This window comes from Numida meleagris, chromosome 14 (genome assembly GCF_002078875.1).
Source record: "Numida meleagris isolate 19003 breed g44 Domestic line chromosome 14, NumMel1.0, whole genome shotgun sequence".
Taxonomy (NCBI): domain Eukaryota; kingdom Metazoa; phylum Chordata; class Aves; order Galliformes; family Numididae; genus Numida; species Numida meleagris.
Window position 1 is genome coordinate 6449 of NC_034422.1, and position 6424 is coordinate 12872.

General features: G+C 49.8%; 1 long non-coding RNA gene across 3 annotated transcripts in view; it reads right to left on the minus strand.

Moving 5' to 3' along the window:
- LOC110406522 overlaps positions 1912-6424 on the minus strand; it is a 19484-nt gene continuing 14971 nt past the window's right edge. For 2 of the 3 annotated variants that reach the window (XR_002443485.1, XR_002443484.1), the window contains 3 exons: positions 3186-3518; positions 2258-2314; positions 1913-2162 (listed from right to left, as the gene is read on the minus strand). This is a non-coding gene — a long non-coding RNA (uncharacterized LOC110406522). Of the gene's footprint in view, positions 2163-2257; positions 2315-3185; positions 3519-6424 lie in introns of all 3 variants that reach the window. The other variant, XR_002443486.1, reaches the window with a different exon arrangement.

Below are 6424 nucleotides of genomic sequence, written 5' to 3' on the forward strand. Positions count from 1 at the left end.
GTTCTCCAAGTAATAAAGGAGCCAAAGAGGAGAGGTGCTAAGCTGGACCTCATTCTCACCGATAAGAAGAGGCTGGTGGGGAACGTGAAGCTTGAGGGCAGAAGTAGCTGCACTGTCTGTGGCGTGCTGGCATTCAAGGTCCTTGGGGCAGCAAGGAGGCAGGCACAGCAAGTTAGACTGGACTGCATTTTAGAAAGGCATTGCGTGAGATCAAAAATAGTGCCTCGCTGAGCAAGGAAGAGACTACAGAAGAACTGCTTAATTCCTAACGAACAAAGTTAATTCCTCCTTTCCAGATTGCTCAAAGGACTAACATGAAACGGGACGAGCAGAACGCAGGGACGGTGTAGCATGATCTGCAAGTTAGCATGGGACATCACATGAGAACCGCTTCAATTCTAGAATCTGTCCAAACCGGTGCAACAGCAGGGCTGCATCCCAGGCTACAACCCACTCCATCTCTTCAAGCAACACTGCTTGGAAGAGCCGACACAACAGAAATTCTTCTCTTCGATGGAACGCACAGTTATGTGGCGGGAAGACGACCGAACCCAGGAACTTTGCAGACTTGCTTCGAGGCATCTGAGAAATCAGCTTGCCCAAGTACGCCAGGATAGTCTAAAACAAGAAGAAAAACCACTTGCTGCATCCCAAAGATGCTTGAAGATGCCAATCTTTTCCTCCCCTGGTTCCTCGCTGGCTGAGTACTTCAGGTTCACAAATCTTCCCGATGCTCCACTAAACATACGTACACAAGCTAAACATCATTATTGCTAGTTAAGCGTGTACGTGGCCAGTTACTTATCTTGCAACATTGGCTCACTCAACACTCGGCTGTTATTTCTGGACACCTGCTCATCTGTCCTCACATAGAGAGAAGTATGGAAGGAGGACGGAGGGAGATATCTGGATGCTTGCCTGCCTGCCTGTTGCATCCCAACCTAACCACAGAGGGAGACAATCCAGCCTTGTGTAGAGGCCCTGGCTTCTCTGACATTTGACGAGTCTGTTTTCCTTTTGCTGAGGGTCTCTTACCCAAATGGAATAGCCTTACAGCACGCTCTCTAGTCGGTAATACCCACACTATATGCAACTATTGCGGTTTTATAAGTGACAATTAGTCACGTAATTCAACAACTATATTTCTAAAATACGTTACTGAAATCAACACTATTCCTACTTTTTCAAACTAGCTTTTCCTAAGGGCAAGTTGCAAAAGACGTTGTGCTCTCCTTCAGATCAGGTCCCTCTTTCTGATATCCAATGCAGAAACAACATCCTGTTCCTACAAGTCCGGCCCGATGCGTTTTCCTGCTCGTTTCCTGCCGCTCCATTGCAGGATTTCTGCTGTCTTCCCGTGGAGACACAGAGCAGATCTGCTGCCCCCTGGCCTTTGCCCACGAGAACTCTACGGTCTCTGCTGCCCTCTGGTGGCCTCCAGGTGGTACTGCAGGCAGCGGCATCGCATGCCGCCTGCATTGGGTGAAAGCAGTTTGGTGTGCGTTTTCTTTTGTGCGCTGGGAGCACTAGACAGCGTTGCCACGCTAGGCAACAGGGAAAGATGAGTACAAAAAAGAGAAAAGTCAGGGGGAAAAGAAAAACGAGGAATAGTGGAAACCAAAGGGGGACAGAGCGAAAACCAAAGGGGGCAAGGCCCAGGAGAACACCGCACAGAAGGCCCGGGTGAGGGCAATAGCGAAGGCCAAGAGAACACTGCAGGGAAAAAGACGGCAAAGGCAAAAATAATAGCAAGAGAAAACCAACGCAAAGGCAAGGGCAAGGAGAACTCAGGAGGAAAAGGACAGTGAGCCTTCAGGGTACCCTAAAATGCACTACTGAGCTCTAGGAGCACTGTATTGAGTCTCACTAAGTTATGAGTAAACATTGGTGGATGTACGTTGCCCTTACACATTACAACAACCAGCACAGAGTCAGGAAAGCTGAGATCCGCGGCATCCCAAGAAATGGAGCTTTCCATTTCTTGCTGACTTCATGAAGAGGCACAGATCTCCATGCAGTTCTGACACCGCCCAGAAGCACCACAGTTCGCTGCTACCACCCGTTGAACACAATGCAATAATGAAGGCTCGGCCCTGCACATGCAGGGGCTGCAACCTGTGCACACTGCTCTTACCAGCAGCACCGCAGCGAGACACCTGGGGCTGTGAGACACGACGATGCAAAGGAGTTTGGTGATCGGGGCACAGTCGGGGCAGGCGGGGAAGCCTGCGTGCTCAGCAGTGCTGGAAAAACTCACCGGGCGCACCCATCTCTACGATCCACAGGCTCGACTGCACCCGCAGAGAAGCAGAGGCTAAACCAATGAAGAACAAGAAGACAATAAGAAGCTGAAGCTATGAAGAAGACAAAAAGAAGCTAAACAGATGAAGAAGCAGCAAACAGAACAAGAAGCTAAACAGATGAAAATGAGGAGAGGCTAAACTGATGAACAAGGAGAAAAGAAAACAAGAGGCAACACCGATAAAGAAAGAGAAAACAAGAGACTAACCCAATAAACAAGAGAAGAAAAAGAGAAGAGGAGGCTAAACTGATGAAGAACAAGAGGCTCAACCCAAAAGAAACAACTCCAAAGCAAAGAGAACGCTGAGAGCAAGGAAGTAGAAAGCGGTAAGAAAAAGATAGTCCGTCTGTAAGTCAGCCTAATGGACTAGAAGAATCTCTGGGACAACTCCATTGGATCAAGGTCTAGAATAAGGAAACAGATCTGGATGTGCACTGCCCCTTCCTCTTGGGAGAAGCCCAAGTCAGTCCCAAAGTCAGATCCGAGCCATGGCAGGACAGAAAGCTTCATGTCCTGCCCTGTTTGAACGGAGAGCTGCAGATTGCTCACTGCAGGTGACACGGCACTCAGCACTGGCAGAATTCTGCATCGCCGCCTGTGCAATCAAGTACAATGATGAAGGCAATGATGAGTAAGGGAAAAGAACACGACCATTATTGTTAGGAAGGGGAGAAACTAAAAGAGTCAAGAAAGGCCAGGGCAAAAAGCCAGAACAAAAGCAAGGAGAACACCCAGAAACAAAGGCCAAGACGAGGACAAAACCAACAAGAACACCAAGAGGTACTGTAGCAGTACAGGTTTCTTCTCAACTTAACGAGCTTTCAGTTGCAAGCATGATGCTATGGATCCCAATGAGAGGCATCCCAGAGTCTGAAAGAATTACCTGATGGACTCACCAAGCTGCTATCAATTATACAGGAAAGGTCCTGCCCAATAGGTCAAGTCCCTGATGAGGGGGAAAAAAAACAACACAGCAATTATTGTTAAGAAGGGTATGAAGTAGAAGACTTCCGTCCGGTTTGCCCAAGGCTTGAAAATATCCACAGGATCAGTTTTGATACGGAGCGATTCGTCGGCAGTTCTTCCCTTCACAACCGGTGCTGGGATCTGCCTCCGGGTGTTCTGAACACAGGCACCACGCTTGAGACTTACAAGCGTCCTCATAACAGCGGGGCTCCCAGTCACAATTTTCTCATGGATTCGCTCTGTTTTTGACCTGAAGGAAGAATTAATAGGAAGCATGAGGTACGCATAAGCCATCATGAGTCACACTTCTCAGCATCGCCTGTAGGAAACAAATAATGGATTTGGAATCAAATCTCGGTACAGCAGTTAACATACAACGCCACCCAAGAATAATATGAGCACACTTCTCAATAAGGCAGGGGACTTTAGGATGTCCCTTGGGGAAATCCACCACAATTGGCCTGTAGACACCTCTTTGGCAGCTATTCTAGATCCAGCGGTACATTCTGTTTGACACTACAACTCAAAAACACAAGGGAAACAAAGGGAGTTTTACATAGGCAGAGGAGAAAGAACTGTACGTTTCTTTCAGCATTTAAAATAAGCGAAGAAGCAATCAGCGACAGAAGCCATCCCTCGAACACCGCTATGGGAAACGTAGCAGCAGAGAAGAAAGTATCTACGTTCCCCTAAACTACTACTTGGTGAAAAAAAAAAAAAAAGAAATAAAAAAAAAGAAAAGAAAAAAGAAAAATTAAATTTCTCTTGGACGTTTCGTGTTTGAGGGCATGTACCAGCCTCACACTTCAAAAGCAAAAAAAAAAAAAAAGAAAGCATAACCTCCTCCAACGTTACGTGTATTTGGTCTAAAAAGCAGGCAGCACAGCTCTGTATGATAAAGAACCTCAGTTATAAGCACCAAGCTCCTGAGGTCCAACCAAACCAACCAAACGTGCCTACGGACAGACAGAATGCTTAAGTAGGACAGCCAGGAAAAACATCTAACACCGCATCTGATTTGCAGCCTTCCCATTCGTTTTTGGAAATCCAGAGGCCTTCTTGTTCGCTCTGTCTCTGGCCCATGAAGCCCGAGTCTGCCGTTTGCTGGAAGTTCTTGCAACCAGACATTACAGAAGTTAGACTGGACTGCATTTTAGGAAGGCATTGCGTGAGATCAAAAATAGTGCCTCGCCGAGCAAGAAGGTATGGACTAAAGAAGAATGGCTTAATTCCTAACAAAGTTAATTCCTCCTTTCCAGATTGCTCAAAGGACTAACATGAAACGGGACGAGCAGAACGCAGGGACGGTGTAGTGTGATCTGCAAGTTAGCACGGGACATCACTCAAGAACCGCTTCAATTCTAGAATCTGTCCAAACCGGTGCAACAGCAGGGCTGCATCCCAGGCTACAACCCACTCCATCTCTCCATGCAACGCTGCTTGGAAGAGCCGACACAACAGACATTCTTCTCTTGGACGGAACGCACAGTTACGCGGTGTGAAGACAACCGAACCCAGGAACTTTGCAGACTTGCTTCGAGGCATCCGAGAAATCAGCTTGCCCTAGTACACCTGGATAGTCTAAAACAAGAAGAAAAACGGCTTGCTGCGTCCCGAAGATGCTTGAAAACGCCTTTCTTTCTAAACTGGCCTTAAAGCCCCAACCCCACTTTCCCATTTTGCTGCCTCGGCACCTCTACACCACCTCTGAGAATGATGGCACTTTTTGCTGCCAGCATCTGCCCTCCAGGAGCTGGAGCCTCCTTCGGAACTGAGCTTTACTGCCACGCTTCAGATTTTACACCAGGTCAAGCCTAGCGCCATGCTACTCGGGGCCGAATGAAAAGCTGAGCAGAACTTCAGCTTGAATCAAAAAAGGCACCGCTGCACTGGCAACGCTGTTGTTTGTTGTGAAATTAATCGTCAGCCAAGGGAGAGAGGGGGCTTCTGTCAATCAGCCAACAGCAAGTGGAATGAGTACGTTTCCTGCTCTGCAGTCACCTCCCCCTCGGTTACAGCATCCAGAATATGAGAAATTGAAACGTGCAAGTTGGTGACTAATCGAACCACAAGTGAGCAACAACAGTCCCCAAAGCCTTTCAGCGCTCAGCCTGCTACCCACATTGGGTCAGCGCAGTTTACTGTGGGCTTCCTTTTCTGCTCGGGGAGCGTTACACACCACTGCCACGCTACGCAATGGGGAAAGATTTGTACGGGGACGGTGTGCTTACCCGTTCAGCCAACCAGTCACCAAAGCTTGGTTATGGGGCATTACAGGATGCGCAGCCTTCCGTTGCTCAAGCAGCATCCGGGCAAAGATCGGCAGGTGAGCAGGTGGCAGTGCTTTTTCCCCCATCGGTCTGGCCCGATGCGTTTTCCTGCTCGCTTCCCACTGCGTTGTACGATTTCTGCTGTCACCCCGTGGAGCCACGGAGCGGGTCTCGCGCCACCCCCCGCCTTCACCCACAACAGCACCGCGGTCTCTGCTGCCCTCAGCTGGCTGCCGGGAAGTACTGCAGGCAGCACATGCACGGGCACGGGACCGCCAGCCAACGCGGCCACGCGCCGAGCAACACGGCTGCACCACATGCGTGTGGCTGCTTACTTGCAGCATGCGGTGGGGTGCCCGGAGCCATGAGGCACTGCGACATGAAGGAGCTCGGTTGCCTGGGACAGGACGGGATGGGCAGGTTGGAAGAGCCCGTTCAGTTCCTAGTAAAGCCGGTTACGTGCCGCTAGGAGTGACCCCAGAGCTGCTCCACACCAGCAACAAAAGCGGTCCGTGTTCCCGGGGTGGGAAATAGGCAGGGGGCATCCTGGATTCAAAGTGGGGGGAGAATATCTCTGAGCCACTGGTCCAAGCGCCGACTGCTCACCCACACCTCAGCACCTCGGAGAAACACGTGCTGCGTATACGTTCTCGGGTGCAAGCGCGCTACTGCCTGGAGGACTGAGCACACTAGACAGCGATGGATTAGCTGCGCAGAGCGGTCAGAACATAGACACGCCACTTCCGCTTTTCAGCACGCATGCATAATACTGCCTGGAGAACTAATCACAATAGAGATTGGCGGATTAGCTGCGCAGAGCGGTCAGAACGTAGACAGGCCGCTTCCGCTTTCCGGCACGCACGCGCGCTACTGCCTGGAGAGCTAA